The sequence below is a fragment of the Protobothrops mucrosquamatus genome, unplaced genomic scaffold (assembly GCF_001527695.2).
Source record: "Protobothrops mucrosquamatus isolate PMUCROS unplaced genomic scaffold, P.Mucros_1.0 scaffold_118, whole genome shotgun sequence".
NCBI classification, from domain to species: domain Eukaryota; kingdom Metazoa; phylum Chordata; class Lepidosauria; order Squamata; family Viperidae; genus Protobothrops; species Protobothrops mucrosquamatus.
In genome coordinates this window covers 7,168-27,167 of record NW_015386194.1, presented here as the reverse complement: position 1 = coordinate 27,167, position 20,000 = coordinate 7,168, and the positions used below count along the sequence as shown (strand labels likewise).

The 20,000-nt window shown below is 46.6% G+C and overlaps 1 long non-coding RNA gene across 1 annotated transcript in view; it reads right to left on the bottom strand.

Moving 5' to 3' along the window:
- Window positions 1-14,979: 14,979 nt before the first annotated feature.
- The window catches only part of LOC107288162, a 7,023-nt gene continuing 2,002 nt past the window's right edge, over window positions 14,980-20,000 (bottom strand). The window contains exons 2-3 of the long non-coding RNA XR_001548894.1: window positions 18,437-18,644; window positions 14,980-15,390 (exon numbers count right to left, since the gene is read on the bottom strand). This is a non-coding gene — a long non-coding RNA (uncharacterized LOC107288162). The remainder of the gene's footprint in view (window positions 15,391-18,436; window positions 18,645-20,000) is intronic.

Here is a 20,000-nt window from a genome sequence, read left to right as displayed (position 1 = left end):
TCTTCTAAGTGTTGCAGAAAACAGGATTTGGAACAGCCCGGTCCTTAAATTCCCCACTTTGCTCTCTAACTATTCTTCACTTAGGGACAATTAAAATTGGTTGGAAGCTTCAACCGGGTTCTAGGCAAGCAAAACAGGGCAATTAAAGCCGTAGACAAAATGTCCAAACCGTTGAGAAGGTCCCGACTTACTCATCGTTTATTGCATTTTCATTTAAAAGAAATATGTGTTCGTTGAAATGTCTCAAAGGCAACTGGACTTTCTTAGTTTTTCCTTGGAGACGTTTCACTTCTCATCTAAGAAGCTTCATCGGTTCTGCCAGGATAGTGGTGGTGGGGGAAATGGAAGGGTTATATTTCTTGGCAGTCATCTGGTCGTTTGCACACTCTCTGAGAGCCATTGAGGCCACTTGGGGGATGTGCCCTCAGGGTCACCTGAATCAGAGGGCAAGCGGGTGTGGAACCTTCTTGTAACTACTAAAAGAACTGCGTTGTAAACAGGAGATAGGTGGAGTCTTATCCCTCCCTCTCTGTTGAGAGAAGTCTGTTCAGTTTTAACCTACAGTAGTGGCCAAAATTGTGGAAACCTTTTGGGAAAAGTGTACAGTAGAAATGCCACCTTTGGTTAAGTTTCCACCCATTTTTCTTCTAATTTCTTTATAACTGTAGCCTTGTTCACTTAGTAATACTATTTTACATCGCTTTCTGGGCAACCAATCAACTCTCGGCACCATTACTTTTATTTTATTATGTTTTACAAGCTCACTAAATGAAAGATCACAAAAAAACCCCAACCAACTTGATAGCCATCACGTAACACATAACTGACAAGTGTCTTCCTCTCAGCTTCAATACATGACATCAATCACTGAACCCTACTGTGATCTGATTGGCTCATTGCCAAAACAAGATGACACCCGATTGGCTCTCTAAACGCTCATGCTCATTGGCTACAATCGGATGAAGGAAAGCTACCTGAGATCAACCTAAGCAAGTTGTGCTTCCTTTTTCTGGTTATTTGGCTATAACCTTTCATAGAATACAGTACAGATAATTGAACAAACTTTGTTGCATTACATTCTCGATTAAATTATCTTTCCATTGATATATAATTTTATGGTACTACTCCAAAAAAAGAGGTGTTATTAGCCATCAAACCTCAAAAATACACTTTTCTCAAAAGGTTTCCACAATTTTGGCCCCTACTGTAGATGGCCCCTTTTATCCCTCTTTGAAACCAATGGTCCACATCCTGGATAGAGAGGACCATCGGCTTGAAGAAGGTGGACTTCAAGTCCTAGAATTCCCCAGCTAGCCACCTCTCTTAAAGTTGCATGGCATAGCTGGCTGAGGAATTCTGGGAGTTGAAGTCCACCTGTCTTAAAAGTTGCCCAGGTTGAGAAACGCTGATCTAGGGGAAGAATTAAAGTCACATACATAGACCACAACACTTCATACTGTCTATTGCACGGGCTGTGACAGTGTTGAACTCACAACATCTCTACCACCTTTTAATTGGAGGTGTCAGAAACTGGACCTGGAACCTTTTGCAATTGGTGTCACAAATCTGGGTGAGCCAACTGCAGATATTCTAGCACTGGGATGACAGAACTGCAGCCTTCTGCAGTGTGTATTGCGGTGAATCTTTAAGGGTGAAGGTGGAGGACAAGAAGAAGGGAGAATGCCGAAGTGGTATATGGTTTTTAATGGCGGCGTTAGTTAAGATCCCCATGAGTTGAGATCGACTCTTTTATGTTGGCATGGACACAACTGTGTACATTTTCTTGGCAATCATACTGAAGTGCTTTATTAATATATTTGTTCAGTATGTTCTATTGCAGACATGTTAAACACAAGGCCCACGGGCCGGATACGGCCCGCAAAGTGGTTTCATGTGGCCCGCGAAGCCATCCTGGAAACAGTGAGGGAACGGCCCCTGCTGCCTTGGCCCTGGCCCAGGCTGGCCGGGAGGGAGCCAATGTACAATTTTGTGGTGGCCATCTATGCTGAAATGCATTCAGTCTTAGCTCCATAAGCCCTCCCCCCCCCACATGGCCTGAGAGGAACAGTGAGGCTCCTCCAGTGGACCATGCCTTGGCGCTTGCCCCGGTCCCACCCCCTTCTACCAGAGACCCTCAGATCTATCCCACTCCTGCCCAGGCCCCCACAGGCACCCTTGACGTGAATGATGTAGAGCTGGTCACACCCACCCAGCAGGCCACACCCACTCCATCCACGCCCACCCAGTAAGCCCCTTGAGGGCAACCGCAATGCTGATGCAGCCCTCAATGAAATTGAGTTTGACACCCCTGTTCTATTGACTTCCTACTTGAACCTACAGCCCTGAGTGGTTTCCCACCCAAGTCTTAACCTGGGATGATTCTATCCGATTGAGTCCCAAGAAAAACAGCTAGATCAGCGGTTCTCAACCTATGGGTCGCGACTCCATTTGGGGTCGATCGACCATTTCACGGGGGTCGCCAAGCAAGGCTGTCTGCCATTTTTTTCCCCTTTTCCGGCGGGTGCCTTACCTCCCTTGGGCTGGGCCAGCTGGTGGTTGGCCTGCTCCATCTCTGCCGCTTGCCAGCTACACCTCGGCCGGCGCAGGGGGCGGAACCACGCATGCGCGGCGCTCCCGGGCAGGGAAAGTCCTCGACTTACGCCCGGTTTAGTCCTCGACTTACGCCCGGTTTAGTCCTCGACTTACGCCCGGTTTAGCCCTCGATTTACGACCGGTTTAGTCCTCAACTTACGACCAGTTGGGGTCGCGGCATTAAAAAGGTTGAGAACCACTGAGCTAGATGCTGCTGTTTATTGACATGCAATCTTCATTTTTACTAGCAACATATATCACTATCTAGGGTTGTTGAACCTGTGGTCAGTTGTGCAACCCAGAGTGCTCCATGCTACAATTCCAACTGTCCAGTTTTTCCATAACCACAACCACAACTCTCCACAGCAGTGAACATTATCAGACTCTATCTCCCTTTTCTTCACCATATTTTCCTCCTTTTTTTTTTTTTTTACTTCTACCAATCTAGGTATTTTCTCCCAATCCCATTGATATCTCCTTCTTCTGTGTGCACAGATTAAAATGTTGACTGTGTAAGTGACAGCAATAAGAGCCTGGGTAACACCCACTTGTTGGATAACCAATAAGTTTGATGCATTCTTTTGTCTTTGGTTCTGCATCGTAAGTCTGAAGAAGACCGCCTACATTTCAGACACTCATAAATTCCCCCAATTTGCTGCAGGCTTCCAACTCAGGAGCAAGCAGGTTTGACATTATGGGACTCGCAGCCGATCAAGATGGGGAAGCTATAATAAAATCTATAAACTTGATTAAAATCTCAAGAGTCTCTCTATTGGATCCAGCCTTGAAAGCAATTTTAGATGGCTCGCTCAGAAGACCTAACCACGTGGATTTGCGCAAGCCTATAAAATTATTGTATGGTTTGACCTGTAAGGTGATGGTCGTTTTCTAACTTATATTAGATCTTTGTAGGGTTTTGTGCCTCATGGCAAACCTCTAAAGCAGGGCTCCTCAACCTTGGCAACTTTAAGACTTGTGGACTTCAACTCCCAGAATTCCTCAGCCGGCTGAGGAATTCTGGGAGTTGAAGTCCACAAGACTTAAAGTTGCCAAGGTTGAGGACCCCTGGTCTAAAGCCTTTAAGGCTAGGTAATGCCCAATAACGTTCTTTATCTGACTTTCTCATCCTCTTCTATAACCAAATTAAACAAATGCATTGAAGTTACCTGTATGCCAGTGGCTGTTATGTTCCACGTTGTACTACGACTTTCAGTCGATGGGGGGGAAAAAACAATTGGGACATTGTCTTGTAAAGGCAGTCCTCTCAACTTACACCCATTTGTTTAGGGACTGGACAAAGTTACAGCGGCACTGAAAAAAGGGACTTACGACCGTTTTTCATCCTTAGGACCATAGCAGCATCCCCGTGGTCACGTGATCAGAATTCAGGCGCTTGGCAACTGGCGTGTGTTTATGAGGGTTGCTGAAATGAGGGATCCTTGGTGCTCTCTGAGCTGGGTTGTTTTCTTGCAGATGTTTCATTACCCAACTAGATAACATCATCAGTGCTGACACTGGAGGATATGTGCTGGAGGATATGTGGAGGAGGAGGGGGAGGAGGAGGTGGTGGTGGTGGAGGAGGAGGACGACGACTGTGGGGTCCTTGGTGCTCTCTGAGCTGGGTTGTTTTCTTGCAGACGTTTCATTACCCAACTAGATAACATCATCAGTGTTAGAATGGAGTGGAGGATATGGGGAGGAGAAGGGGGAGGGAGGAGGAGGAGGAGGAGGAGGAGGAGGACTGTGGGGTCCTTGGTGCTCTCTGAGCTTGGTTGTTTTCTTGCAGATGTTTCATTACCCAACTAGGTAACATCATCAGTGCTGACACCATCACTAGCACTGATGTCATTACCTAGTTTGCTAATGAAACATCTGCAAGAAAACAACCAAGCTCAGAGAGTACCAAGGACCCCACAGTCCTCCTCCTCCTCCTCCTCCTCCCCATACCCCCCACTCCCTTCTAACACTGATGATGTTCCCTAGTTTGGTAATGAAACATCTGCAGGGAAACAACCCAGCTCAGAGAGCACCCAGGACCCCACAGTCCTCCTCCTCCTTTTCCTCCTCCCCTTCCCAAACCCCCGCTCCATTCTAGCACTGATGATGTTACTTAATTGGATAATGAGAAGTCTACAAGAAAACAACCCAGCTCAGAGAGCATCAAAGACCCCTCAAACCTTTCAGCTCAGCCTATCTCACTCCCACGGATTCCTGAATGAAAAGCAGGATGTAAATCTAAGAAATAAAGAAATCAAATATAAATCGGAGGTAATCCCTGGAATAGTTTGCCTCCCTGAGTTGTGGATACTCAATCACTGGAGGTTGATTAGGGGACTGGAGGCTAAAGCATATAAGGAACGGCTGCTGGAATTGGGTATGTCTAGTTTCATGAAGAGAAGGACGAGGGGGGACATGATAGCAGTCTTCCAATATCTCAGGGGCTGCCATAAAGAAGAGGGAGTCAAGCTATTCTCCAAGGCCCCTGAAGGCAGGACAAGGAGCAATGGATGGAAACTAATCAAGGAGAGAAGCAACCTAGAACTAAGGAGGAATTTCCTGACAGTAGTCTAACACAATCTAATACAATCCTTGGTTGTATAAACAGAGGCATAGAATCAAAATCACATAAAGTATTAGTACTGCTTTACAATGCCTTGGTAAGGCCACACTTGTAATACTGCATCCAGTTTTGGTTACCACGATGTAAAAAAGATGTTGAGACTCTAAAAGAGTGCAGAGAAGAGCAACAAAGATGATCAGGGGACTGGAGACTAAAACACATAAGGAACGGTTGCTGGAATTGGGTAGGTCTAATCTAATGAAGAGAAGGACGAGGGAGGACATGATAGCAGTCTTCCAATCTCTCAGGGGCTGCCACAAAGAAGAGGGAGTCAAGCTATTCTCCAAAGCACCTGAAGGCAGAAGAAGAAGCAACGGATGGAAACTAATCAAGGAGAGAAGCAACCTAGAACTAAGGAGAAGCTTCCTAACAGTGAGGACAATTAACCAGTGGAACAACCTGCCTTAAGACGTGCGTGCTTCGTCACTCGAGGTTTTTAAGAAGAGACTGGATAGCCATTTGTCTGAAATGGTATAGGGTTTCCTGCCTGAGCAGGGGGTTGGACTAGATGACTTCTAAGATCCCTTCCAACTTTATTATTGTTGTTGTTGTTGTTGTTGCTATTACTATTGAATGAACTGTTGTAAGTCGAAGACCACCTATATGTCACCCCCTGAAAACTAATTCTCAGTTACTCTTTCTTTCCAGAACACAATTTCTGGGAACGAGGAGTCATCATATGGTATAGGGCAGTGTTTCTCAACCTTGGCCACTTGAAGAGGCGTGGACTACAACTCCCAGAATTCCCCAGCCAGCAATGCTGGCTGGGGAATTCTGGGAGTTGTAGTCCACGCCTCTTCAAGTGGCCAAGGTTGAGAACCATTGGTATAGGGTTTCCTGCCTGAGCAGGGGGTTGGACTAGATGACCTCCAAGGTCCCTTCCAACTTAATTTTTATTATTTTTATTATTATTATTATTATCACCATCACCATCATCATCATCAAGGGTTGGATGGGGCAAAGAAGAGAAATGTTCCCAATGGAGGGTATTCTCCATAGAGCAGGATTGCCGGATCGCCTCTGCGTGTGTATTTACGAGCGCAACCTCAAAAACCCCTCCCTTAGTCTCCGTGCTGGCGGGAACACTTCGCTTCATATTTCAAGAAAATTCCTGGGCGATACGATGCTTGATTTGTCCAGCAGCCAAGAATTACAAACTGGACACCGTTTACATTGGGGACTAGGTAATTGCAAACTTCAGCCAAAGCGCTAATGGGATGGATGCTATATAGATCCTTTGGCTTGTTTGGAACTAAATAGAAATATTTTGTTTTGGGGCGTGTATGTTTTGGATCCTGGCCAAGGGGAAGGAATCTTGACAAATTGCAAAGTGCAATCTGGGTTTCATTGTGAGGGTTGGAGAGAGACGGGGAATTTGGCTTTTCTGGGTCTCTGAGCCCCCTCTAAGCGCATGGAAAATTGGCAGTAGGGTTTCTCTCCACAATGAGGCAGGAAACACAACAATTGTAGTGTAAATACAATGGTCAGTTTCTAGAGACTGATAAAGATTCGGGAAACTATTGGGCAATGAGTAGCTAGGATAATAGAATGGAAGGGACCTGGGAGGTCTTCTAGTCCAGTGGTTCTCAACCTTTTTAATACCGTGACCCCAACCAGTCGTAAGTCGAGGACTAAACCGGTCGTAAGTTGAGGACTACCCAACCGGTTGTAAGTCGAGGACTTTCCCTGCCCGGGAGCACCGCGCATGCATGGTTCCGCCCCCTGCGCTGGCCGAGGCGTAGCTGGCAAGCGGCAGAGACGGAGCAGGCCAACCACCAGCTGGCCCAGCCCAAGGGAGGTAAGGCACCCGCCGGAAAAGGGGGAAAAAATGGCGGACAAAAAAAATGGCGGACAGCCTTGCTTGGCGACCCCCATGAAATGGTCGATCGACCCCAAATGGGGTCCCGACCCACAGGTTTAGAACCACTGTTCTAGTCCAACCCCCTGCTCAAGGCAGACCTTATACCAGTGATGGCGAACCTTTTAGAGACTGAGTGCCCAAACTGCAACCCAAAACCCACTTATGCATCGTCGGGTGCCGGGTGGGTGTGGCCCATTGGGTGGGTGTGGCCATTGGGTGGGCGTGGCCCATTGGGTGGGCGTGGCTGCGGTGGTAACAGCAGACTGGGTGGGACTAAAAAGTTCAATCAATCAATTTCAACTTTGCAAGATCTTTTTTTTCCCGCGAGAAGTTGAAATTGACTGATTGGTTGAACCTTTTTTTTTTGTACATGGCGGCGGAGGCCTAAAGCGAAAAGGTTTTATAAAACCCAGCTGAAGACCTAGAACTGGGGCGACAGTGCGTGTGCCCACAGAGAGGGCTCTGAGTGCCGCCTCTGGCACCCGTGCCATAGGTTCGCCACCACTGCCTTATACAATCCCAGTCAAACGGTTGTCCAATCTGTTCTTGAAAACCTCCAGTGATGAAGTACCCACAACTTCTGGAGGCAAGTCGTTCCATTGATTAATTGTCAGGAAATTTCTTCTTAATTCTAGGTTGCTTCTCTCCTTGATTAGTTTCCATCCATTGTTTCTTGTCCTGCCCTCTGGTGCTTTGGAGAATAAGTCAATCTTCTCTGTGACAGCCCCTCAGTACTGGAAGACAGCTATCCTGTCCCCACCCCCCCTAGTGTAATACAATCTAATACAATCCTTGGTTGTATAAACAGAGGCATAGAATCAAAAACACATGAAGTATTAGTACCGCTTTATAAAGCCTTAGTAAGGCCACATCTGGGATACTGCATCCAGTTTTGGTCTCCACGTTACAAAAAAGATGTTGAGACTTTGGAAAAAGTGCAAAGAAGAGCAACTAAGATGATTAAAGGCCTGGAGAACGGGTGCAGGATTTGGGAATGGCCAGTCTAGAGAAAAGAAGGACTGGGGGGACATGTTAGCAGTACTGCAGTATTTGAGGGGCTGCCACAAAGAAGAGGAGGTCAACTTATTTTCCAAAGCACCTGAATGCAGGACAAGAAACAACGGATGGAAACTAATCAAGGAGAGAAGCAATCTAGAACTAAGGAGAAACTTCCTGACAGTGAGGACAATTAACCAGTGGAACCACTTGCCTTCAGATGTTGTGGGTGCTTCATCATTTGAGGTTTTTAAGAAGAGACTGGACAACCCCTTGTCTGAAATGATATAGGGGCTCCTGCTTGAGCAGGGGGCTGGACTAGAAGACCTCCAAGGTCCCTTTCAGCTCCATTCTGATTGAAGTAATCCTTCTCTTCAGCAGGTTAAACATATCTAGATCTCTCAACTGTTCTTCATACAATTTAGCCCCCAGGCCCTTTATCACCTTTGTTGCTCTTCTCTGCACACTTTCCAGGGTCTCAGTGTCTTTTATGTATCATGGTGATGAAAACTGGATGCAGTATTCTCTGTTATCCATGAAAATTCTCTGTTATCCATGAAAATTCTCTGTTATCCATGAAAAAAAGCTGCCACCTTTCAGGATTATAGGAAAAAATGTTAGAGAATTTCCACTCTTATGTCTAGTTTGATCTTATAAATTAATCCTAGTTCAGAGCTTTGAATTTTTGTAACTCAACCTTATCGCCTTTATAAAACTTGCTAAAAAGAACTGTGTGAGAATCGTGCCTGGAAATTTTTTCGCATTTGGTTTCAGCAGCTGCCAAAAAGCTTAACAGAAAAGTCAAAAGATATTTAAAACAGCTCTTTAACTGATCAAAAAACGGGCAAAAGAAGAATTCCTGGCTGCATGCCTCTACAATGTAGGTTTTCCCCTACTTCTATCTCTACCTAATAGGTAGATATTCTCTATTAATACAGCATTATCTGGCTTTTTTTAGATGTCATTATCGAGAGGTGTAACTAGTGAGGTCCTCCAGCATTGATCTTAGGGCCTCTGCTTTTAAATATATTTATACATGATCTGGAATCAGGCGCAGCTAATGGACTGGCGAAGCTTGTTGATGGCACTAAATTATGCAGAGCGGTTAAAACAATAACGGGTTGCAAAGGGCTCCAAATGATTTCTGCACATTGAAAGGGGTGGGTGTCAAAATTGCAGATGTCGTTCAAAGCGAGGTGTAAAGTGATGCACACTGGTGCCCCCCCAAAAATCCCAACTGTAGTTGCATAAGGTAATGGGATCAGAACTAGCAGGGGCTGATAAGAGGAGAAAATTTGGAGTACTGGTAAACAATTCAATGAAAGTGTCGATACAGTGTGCATCCATTGTGAAAAAAGGCCAGTGGCCTATTAGGGATAATAAGAAACAGTGCACAAAAATGGAGAGGTCGATAGGATTATGCCCTTATATAAATCAATGGTGCAACCATATTTGGAATATTATGTGCAGTTCTAGTTGTCGCCCCTCAAAAGGGGTATACAGATAGTCCTTGACTTACAACGATAATTAAGCCCACAATTTCAGTCATAGGTTTTATTACTCCTAAAGCAGATTACCGCACAACCCACAATTTCGGTCATGAGTTTGATTGCTCATAAAGCAGATCACCGCACAGCTCACAATTTTGGTCATAAAGTTGTGATGCTCCTAAAGCAGTTCACCACACCAGCTATGACCAATTTTGTGAGAGTTTTTTTTTTTTTGCAGCGGTCATAAAGCAAACATGGCAATCATTAAATGAAACCATTGTTGTTACAGGACATTTTTTTAATTGATGGAAAATGGAAGTAAATGTCAATTTCTGGCCCCCCAAAAAATCATAAATAGTGGTCTTCTGATGGGAGGGTGCTTCTGTTGTAAATATGGGTCAGTTGTCAAGTGCACAAAATGTGGTCATGTGACCGGGTGTGTGTGTATGTGTGTGTATTGTAACTTTGAATATGGATCACAAGTCCCTTTTTCAGGATCCAGAGAGTATCTGGCAATTTGATCATGCAGTTTTGAGGAACTGTAATCAGCATTCAGGGTGTGATGGGTCAGGGGTTAAAGATGCTGAGGGTGTCAGCTGGAAAGGTGACAGCCCGGGTTCAAGGCCCAAGCTTCACGCAATGGGATGAGTTCCCGTTACTCGTCCCAGCTCCTGCCCACCTCGCAGTTCGAAACATGCAAATGCGAGTAGATTAATAGGTACCACTTCGGTGGGAAGGTAACAGAGTTCCGTGTGCCTTTGGTATGTAGCCATGATGGCTACATGACCACAAAAGCATCTTCGGATAATGCTGGCTCCCTCTGTTGAGAAACAGAGTTGAGCACCATGCTTTAGAGCAGGGGTATCAAACTCAATTTCATTGAGGGCCGCATCAGCATTGCAGTTACCCTCAGGGGGCTGGGTGGGTGTGGCCAGGGTAGGTGCGGCCTACTGGGTGGGTGTGGATGGAGTGGGTGTGGCCTACTGGGTGGGCGTGGCCAGCTCTACATCGTTCGCGTCAAGGGTGCCTGTGGGGGCCTGGGCAGGAGTGGGACAGATCTGAGGGTCTCTGGCAGAAGGGGGTGGGACCGGGGCAAGCGCCAAGGCATGGTCCATTTCTTCATTCCTCATAAAGGGTGACACCTCCCCAGCAGGCACCCAGGGGGTGGGACCGACACGGCAGGGGCTGGTTCCTCGCTGTTTCCAGACGGCCTTGTGGAGCTAAGACTGAATGCGTTTCAGCATAGATGGCCACCACAAAATTGTACATTGGCTCCCGGCCGGCCTGGGCCAGGGCCAAGGCAGCGGGGGCCGTTCCCTCACTGTTTCCAGGATGGCTTTGCGGGCCACATGAAACCACTTCGCGAGCCGCATCCGGCCCGCGGGCCTTGTGTTTGACATGTCTGCTCTAGAGTTGGACATGACTGACAGGGAAACCTTTACTTTTAAACCGCATTCAACACACACTTCAAAATTCAGAGGGAAGGAAGCAAGTTTACATTCTAAAGACTGAGGAGGTGCTACTACAAATTTAGAGCAATTCTAAATTTCACAGCTTTTCTGGATGGCATTCAATTGGGGGGGGGAGGCTTTTTCTTCCATGGAGTATTATTAGCTAGGTGGATTCTGCCCTCCAGTGGAAAAGACTGGATATACTTTTTTCCCAAATATTTTTGCACACCTTCTGTCCAACTCAAACCAGCACATCAAGAATTACCATTAGAGCAGCCTGTATGTATACAAAAGGCGCTCCTACTGCAGGTGTTTCATGGGGTAGGATAAAGAGTCAAGATGGTGGCCGTGATGGTGTGATGAGCACACACACACACACACACACACACACAAAGAGAGAGAGAGAGACACACACAGAATCAGGTAGAGTCAAGACATGATAACAGTATTCCAATATCTCAGGGGCTGCCCCAAAGAAGAGGGAGTCAAGCTATTCTCCAAAGCGCCTGAAGGCAGGACAAGAAGCAACAGATGGAAACTAATCAAGGAGAGAAGCAACCTAGAACTAAGGAGAAACTTCCTGACAGTTACAACAATTAACCAGTGGAACAACCTGCCTCCAGAGGTGGTGAATGCTCCAATGCTGAAAGTTTTTAAGAAGAGACCGGACAGCCATTTGTCTGAAATGGTATAGGGTTTCCTGCCTGAGCAGGGGGTTGGACTAGATGACCTCCAAGGTCCCTTCCAACTTTATTATTATTATTATTATTATTATTATTATTATTATTATTATTATTATTATTATTATTATTAATGTTCCAGTTAAGAAGATTTATTGCTCAAATCTATACCCAAGAATCTAGTCAACTAAAGGTCAGCACTAAATTGTTAATAGATAAGGGCCAGCAGAATTCAAGGGGCGACTGGACTGGACCATTTGTGGACATGTAACGATTCTAGGCTGAACCCTCTCTTGACTCTGTCTCCAAGCTAAGGAGATTTTTTTCTGACAGTGGGAAAAATTAATCAATGGAATAGCTTGCCTCCTGTAGTTGTGGGTGTTCCATCACTGGAAGTTTTCAAAAACAGACTGGACATCTATTTGACCAGGATAATAATAATAATAATAATAATAATAATAATAATAATAATAATAATAATAATAATAATAATAATAATAATAATAATAATAATAATAATAATAATAATAATAGTAGTAGTAGTAGTAGTAAAGTTGGAAGGGACCTTGAAGGTCATCTAGTCCAACCCCCTGCTCAGGCAGGAAACCCTATACCAGCGATGGCGAACCTTTTAGAGACCGAGTGCCCAAACTGCAACCCAAAACCCACTTATGCATCGTGGAGTGCCGGGTGGGTGTGGCCCATTGGCTGGACGTGGCCCACTGGGTGGGCGTGGCTGCGGTGGTAACGGCAGATGGGGCGGGACTAAAAAGTTCAATCAATCAATTCTAACTTTGCAAGATCTTTTTTTCCCCCGCAAGAAGTTGAAATTGATTGATTNAAACTTCCAGTGTTGGAGCATTCACCGCTTCTGGAGGCAGGTTGTTCCACTGGTTAATTGTTCTCACTGTCAGGAAGTTTCTCCTTAGTTCTAGATTGCTTCTCTCCTTGATTAGTTTCCACCCGTTGCTTCTTGTCCTGCCTCCAGGTGCTTTGGAAAATAGCTTGACTCCCTCTTCTTTATGGCAACCCCTGAGATACTGGAAGACTGCTATCATGTCCCCCCTCGTCCTTCTCTTCGTTAAACTAGACATACCCAATTCCAGCAACCGTTCCTTATATGTTTTAGCCTCCAGTCCCCTAATCATCTTTGTTGCTCTTCTCTGCCCTCTTTCTAGAGTCTCAGCATCTTTTTTACATCGTGGTGACCAAAACTGGATGCAGTAATTCCAAGTGTGGCCTTACCAAGGCCTTGTAAAGTGGTATTAACACTTCACGTGATCTTGATTCTATCCCTCTGTTAATGCAGCCCAGCACTCTGTTGGCCTTTTTGGCAGCTGCAGCACACGGCTGGCTCCTATTTAAGGGATTGTCCACTAGGACTCCAAGTATAAGGTCTCCTGCCTTGGGCAGTGGATTGAACTAGAAGATCTCAGGGTCCTTTCCAGCCCTATAGTTCTTGTGAAGACAACATAATAAGATGCAAGTGAGGATGGTGAAAATCTGCATTATAATATGAGAAACCTGCCTGCTGAAAGTCTGCAAATAATGTATTGGACTAATGGATAAATGAATTGGGAGCTGGACTAGAAGACCTCTAAGGTCCCTTCCAGCACTCTGTTTCTATGTTCTCTTCTTCTCCTACACACCGTTGTTTTATACAAGTCGCCCGTACGTCTATACCGACTGCTCTCTTGACCTTTTTTGACTACAGCAGGAGTCTTCAAAGTGGCCCTTTTATCACTTGTGGACTTCAACTCCCAGAATTTGATGAGTTCCCCATCTATCCCCTCGTCCAGATCGTTGATGAAGATGTTGAAGAGCACTGGGCCCAGAACAGAGCCCTGGGGCACCCCACTACACACTTCCCTCCATGTAGATGCGGTTCCCTTGAGGACCACACGCTGAGTACGGCTGGTCAGCCAGCTACGAATCCATCTGGTAGTGATGCTGTCTAACCCACATTTTTCTATCGAGACTGCTATGTCTACAGAATGCACTCAGATTGTTCACCCAGGAATCCATTCTCCAGTTTCATGTAAATACATTAAATAAGCTCACCAGAGGTTGGATTTGTACGGGAGGCTAAGCAACCAAAGAGCAAATAAAATCTAGCCAAATTCAAAACAACCCAGCATGTTTGTGTACCACCCAAAGCCATGCTTAATAATTAGAGAGTCAGTTTGATCTAGCCTGGTGCTAGAAACCAGGAGACCGTGAGTTCTAGTCCTGCCTTAGGGCAGGAAAGCTGGTTGGCTCTGTCTGTATTCGGGTCAGAAACATTGACAAAGCTAACCGAAAGGTGCTTCTAGGTCGAATGGATTTGCCGGGAATAACACGGTTGGCCATGCTGAATTGCCAAAAGTGATGCAATCTTTGGGGAAGCTCCTTTCATGACCCCCAGCTGGTTGGGTGAATTTGGGCCAGTCCCTCTCTCTCAACCCAACTTACGTCAGAGAGTTATTGTGGGCAAAATAGGAAGAGGAAAGAACGAGACTCGTTCACTGCCTAGAGTAGTGATGGCGAACCTATGAGACGCGTGCCACAGGCGGCACTCAGAGCCCTCTCTGTGGGCATACGTGCCATGCCCCGGAGATGGCAACCGTCTCTCTTCAACCAGACACCCGCTAACTCGCTGAGGTCCCACATGGCCGGATGCATCCCAGCATGGCTGGTTTCCCTCCCTCCCCACCCCGTCCCATCCCTTCTGGCCTCACATGCTCTCCTTTTCCTGGGCACGACCCACTGCATCTATGCTTCTCTGAACTGCTGGTGGTGGGCTGTGGGGCACCAGAGTGCGCCGGTCGAGGGGCCGGCAGGCTGTGGTGGCTGACTGGCCTCTGTGTGTGGGGGCCAATGGTGTCAGGCAGCAGCTTCCCCAGCCCCTGCCCCGCCTTGCCCTGCGGCAATGGCATCCCTGCTCTGCCTCACCTTGCCTTGCCTCCCCCTGCAGGATGGGCCTCCTGCCCACTGCCCCACCTGCCAGAGACCCCCTGGATCTCCCCCAACCCTGCCCGGCCCCCACAGGCATCCCTCCCCACGAGCAACATCGAGGTGACCACGCCCACCTTGGCCACACCCACCCAGTCTACCATGACCACCACAGCCACACCCACCCAGTGGGCCACGCCCACCTGGCACCCGGCGATAAATAAGTGGGTTTTGGGTTGCAAGTTTGGGCACTCGGGTCTCTAAAAGGTTCGCCATCACTGGCCTAGAGTCATTTTTTTTAAAAATAGAATAAAGGTGGGAAATAAATAACAGGGAACAGGGAGTTTATACTTTTAATGCCGTACTAAATCAATACATTCTTACAGAAACAGTTAAGAAATGATTCCAGAAAGTTATTTTATTCTCTTTAAAATTAAAAAAAAAAACAAGGCAAGTCCAAAACGCACACATTGTACATTATCCTTTTCACTCAAAATGATCTGCTTTAAAATCTCATACAAGTTAAGAATTGGGACGAGCGTTTGCAAATATGCTTTAAATAATTCCTCCCCCCCCTCTCCTCCCCATAGGAAGCTGCCAGTCTCTCAACAAGAGAAACCTCGAAATGGTTTTATCTTCCGTCTTTTGAAATCACCGGAGTTAGGAGGAGATCTCCAAGAAGCTACATCCAGAAGTTTGGCAAAATTGTTGGGTTCGTTGTAGGATGCAGAGGAAAGAAGCGAGTCTTTTTTTTTTGGAAACGGGCAGCCTATCATCAAAGTCAAATAAATATATAATTAGATAAAGAAATAAATAAATGAAGCACCCTCAGTACATTTATTCAAATCCTCGTTTGGCTCCTTGTTCCCTCCACAGGCAGAGTAAAGTCTTTCTGGGCCGAAGGAGCTTGTCCAGAGGAAAAAGTTCCTCGTTGAATGTTCTGAAAAAGGCAAGAAATTTCCTGGTGACAGATGTGCCTGCCACCTCTGGGCCTTGCCTTAATACAGGCCATCCCCGACTTACAACAGTTCATTTAGTGACCGTTCAAAGTTACGACGTCACCGAAAAAAGGGACTTAGGATCACTTTTCGCCCTTAAGACTGTTCCAGCACACACACACACCCCCCCAGGATCACGGGATCAAAATTCAGACGCTTGATGACGGACTCATATTTATGACCGTTGCTGTGTCCTGGGGGAGGGGGTCATGGGATCCCCTTTTGCGAGCAAAGTCAAAGGGGGAGCCCGATTCATTTAACAACCGCCCTACTGACTTAACAACTGCAGGGATTCGCTTCCCCACTGTGGCAAGAGAAGTCGTAATATGGGGCCAAACTCACTTAACAACTGTCTCAGCTTAGCAACCTAACTGTCGGGCTCAATTGCGATGATAAGTTGAGGACTACCTGAATTGGAGGGAATGAATGACCGCAGATAATTGGGAATACGTCTGCCTAATTTCCCTGCGGCTGTCTCACCATCAAGGCAATGGGATAAAGCAGTGATGGCGAACCTTTTAGAGACTGAGTGCCCAAACTGCAACCCAAAACCCACTTATGCATCGTCGGGGGCCAGGTGGGCATGGCCCATACGGTGGGCGTGGCTGCGGTGGTAACGGCAGACTGGGTGGGACTAAAAATTTCAATCAATCAATTCCAACTTTGCAAGATCTTTTTTTTCCCCGCAAGAAGTTGAAATTGACTGATTGATTGAACCTTTTTTTTTTTTTGCACACGGCGGCGGAGGCCTAAAGTGAAAAGGTTTTATAAAACCCAGCTGAAGGCCTAGGACTGGGGCGATGGCATGCGTGCCCACAGAGAGGGCTCTGAGTGCCGCCTCTGGCACCCGTGCCATAGGTTCACCACCACTGCTCTATTCTATTCTATTCTATTCTATTCTATTCTATTCTATTCTATTCTATTCTATTCTATTCTATTCTATTCTAAGCAATGAAAGCTTAGCCAGCAGCTGGGCATCTACTGGCTAAAACAGATGAATCTCAGTCAGCTAGCTGTGGGCTAGCTTGGGGGGGGGCAGGAGTAGACTGGGATAACCATCTCTGAGCTACCCAGTTAAGGGGCCAAATGGCAACAGAAAGGAAAGCTGAACTCTCCACCATGAACCTCTGTGTCATGCCTCCGTAGGAGCCTGAATCTGATGAGGAAAATGAGCTGGAAGGGACCCAATATAGGCCGAGGGAGAGGTGTCTGTGGCTTCAGAGGAATGTGGGGAAGAGCAGGCCGAGGCAGGCCAGGGCCCTTCAGGAGTGGAACAGGAGGAGAACAGGAGAGGCAGAGTTCAGGCGATGAGCAAGGGCCACCCCCTCCTGATCCTAGAGCACGGAGAATGGAGAGAAGGAGGGAACAACGCAGGCAGGCCCAACTACTCGGGAGGAGAGCGTCCCACCCCTCTACAGAAGGCACACCTGGAGACTGAGACTTAAGGAGACGCTGTGGGAAGAGGCATTTGTCGGGAACAAACACTGATTCCTTGGGAGTTTTGTGTTTTTGTTGCTGATCTCTTGTTCTGTGTTGTGATTTCTGCTTGGAAACCCGGAAACTCTAATCATTGGACTGAGTGACAACGGTGCTTGGATGTTCAAAGACCTCGGATTGTATTTTGGCTTCTCTTCCGAAACTGCTCAGGCAAGCGTGTATTTCCACAGACTCATTAGATTTTGGATGTATGTGTCATTCCTTGTTATCTCCGTAGCCTTGAGTAAATTACTCTTCTAATCAGACCGTGTGTGAAACTACTTGCAGCCAGAGGCAGCTGAAGGTGTGTGTGTCTTCCTTTGTTTTGAAGCTTGCCAGAAATGTGGGAGCATTTGGGGGAAATTTGGAGCAATTAAATGGCGGTTTGGATTGCCAGCTGACTGCAGTGCCTCGTTGCTGTGCCCTGGGTCATCACACTCTGCTATAGCATATCAGGCCTTGAAAGTCTGTATTAAGTATCACTTACTCCTCCTCCTCCTCCTCCTCCTCCTCCTCTATTCATGTTGGAAACACCTACCAAGGCGCTTCTGGGTTGAAAAGATTAGCCAGTGACATCACTGTTGCTCAGGGGACACCCAGTTAGGGGCTCCTGTTATTTTCCCACCAAAGTGGTACCTATTTATCTACTTGCATTTACATGTTTTCGAACTGCAAGATTGGTAGAAGCTGGGACAAACTGACAAGTGCTCCCTCTGTCACACGGCTCGCGCTCAAGTTTTGAACTGCCGAGCTGTCAACCTCTCAATGGTCTTCCGACTCGGCAGTCTAACCGCGTGGGCCCCCGTGGCCCACTTCTTTAGAGGGCCCAGTGCTTTATACCAGTAGAAGGAACACAGATCAACAAGATTTAACCCTAGACCAGCAATCAAGTAAACCAGTGGTTCTCAACCTTTTTAATGCCGCGACCCCAACCGGTTGTAAGTCAAGGATTAAACCAGTCGTAAGTCGAGGACTAAACCGGTCGTAAGTCGAGGACTAAACCGGTCGTAAGTCGAGGACTACCCAACCGGTCGTAAGTCGAGGACTTTCCCTGCCCGGGAGCACCACGCATGCGTGGTTCCGCCCCCTGCGCCGGCCGAGGCGTAGCTGGCAAGCGGCAGAGACGGAGCAGGCCGACCACCAGCTGGCCCAGCCCAAGGGAGGAAAGGCACCCGCCGGAAAAGGGGAAAAAATGGACAAAAAAAATGGCGGACAGCCTTGCTTGGCGACCCCCGTGAAATGGTCAATCGACCCCAAATGGGGTCCCGACCCACAGGTTGAGAACCACTGAAGTAAACGATACCAATCTCTCTTCTGTTAAGGATCCAATGCTTTGCTTACTTTTCAGGTCAGGACAGGAAGGCCTTCATACTGTCCCGGATGTCCCCTCTGCAGATGGGGCAGCGGCTCAGATTAGGAGCACATTCGGCACACACCACTAAGTGGCCACAAGGAACCAGCACAATGGACACGTCTTTGTCCATGCACACTTTGCACATCCGTTCCTCCTGAAGCTGGCGCAGTTTTTCTTCTATGCTGGCGGTGGATTCTGAAAAAAGAGAGGAGACATCATGTAGGAGGCAGTTGGAAGCTGGATTCTCTGGCCTTGCAATCCACAATAAAAGATTGTGAAGTTTGGTCCATAATGCATTATGAATGAGCTCCACTTTAACTTTAACTTATGGGCAATATACAGAGAAGAGCAGCAAAGATGATCAGGGGACTGGAGGCGAAAACATACAAGGAACGGTTGCTGGAATTGGGTATGTCTAGTTTAACGAAGAGAAGGACGAGGGGGGACACGATAGCAGTCTTCCAGTATCTCAGGGGCTGCCCCAAAGAAGAGGGAGTCAAGCTATTCTCCAAAGCACCTGAAGGCAGGACAAGAAGCAACGGATGGAAACTAATCAAGGAGAGAAGCAACCTAGAACTAAGGAGAAACTTCCTGACAGTGAGAACAATTAACCAGTGGAACAACCTGCCTCCAGAAGTGGTGAATGCTCCAACACTGGAAGGTTTTAAGAAGAGACTGGACAGCCATTTGTCTGAAATGGTGTAGGGTTTCCTGCCTGAGCAGGGGGTTGGACTCGATGACCTCCAAGGTCCCTTCCAACTTTTATTATTATTATTATTATTATTATTATTATTATTATTATTATTATTATTATTATTATCATCATCATCATCATCATCATCATCATCATCATCATCATCATCATCATCTATCAGGGTGGATGGACCCAGTTACAAAAGAAATGGCTATCCTTTTGGAAGACCTGAAGGACAAAATTGGGGATGGATCCCTTCTGGAGAAAAAAAAAACACCTCTGTGGTGCTAAGAGTTGACACTGACTTGATGGCAAATCATAACGATTCTAGGACCATGCATTTGATTTAGACTTAGGGCGCTTTCAGACTGTCAGGTGTTTCCATTCCTCAAACACCCAAAGCAGTTTGAAAGCAATCTGCAGCGGTCCTCTGTTCTGCTGATTTGATATCCTGAGAGCATTGCAAATCAACTCAATGTAGCCACTATTACTGTCCTGGTCCTTCATGCCCATCCCGCGCAAAGGTAATTCAGAAAAACGAACCTAGCAATCTGGCATTTTACAGAGGTATTTTCTCCTGCCGAAGAGAAACAAACAACTAATTAAAACATTTGTGACAACATCACGTGAAGTGTTAATACCACTTTACAATGCCTTGGTAAGGCCACACTTGGAATACTGCATCCAGTTTTGGTCACCACAATGTGAAAAAGAGGTTGAGACTCTAGAAAGAGTGCAGAGAAGAGCAACAAAGATGATCAGGGGACTGGAGGCTAAAGCATATAAGGAACGGTTGCTGGAATTGGGTATGTCTTAGTTTAATGAAGAGAAGGACGAGGGGGGACATGATAGCAGTC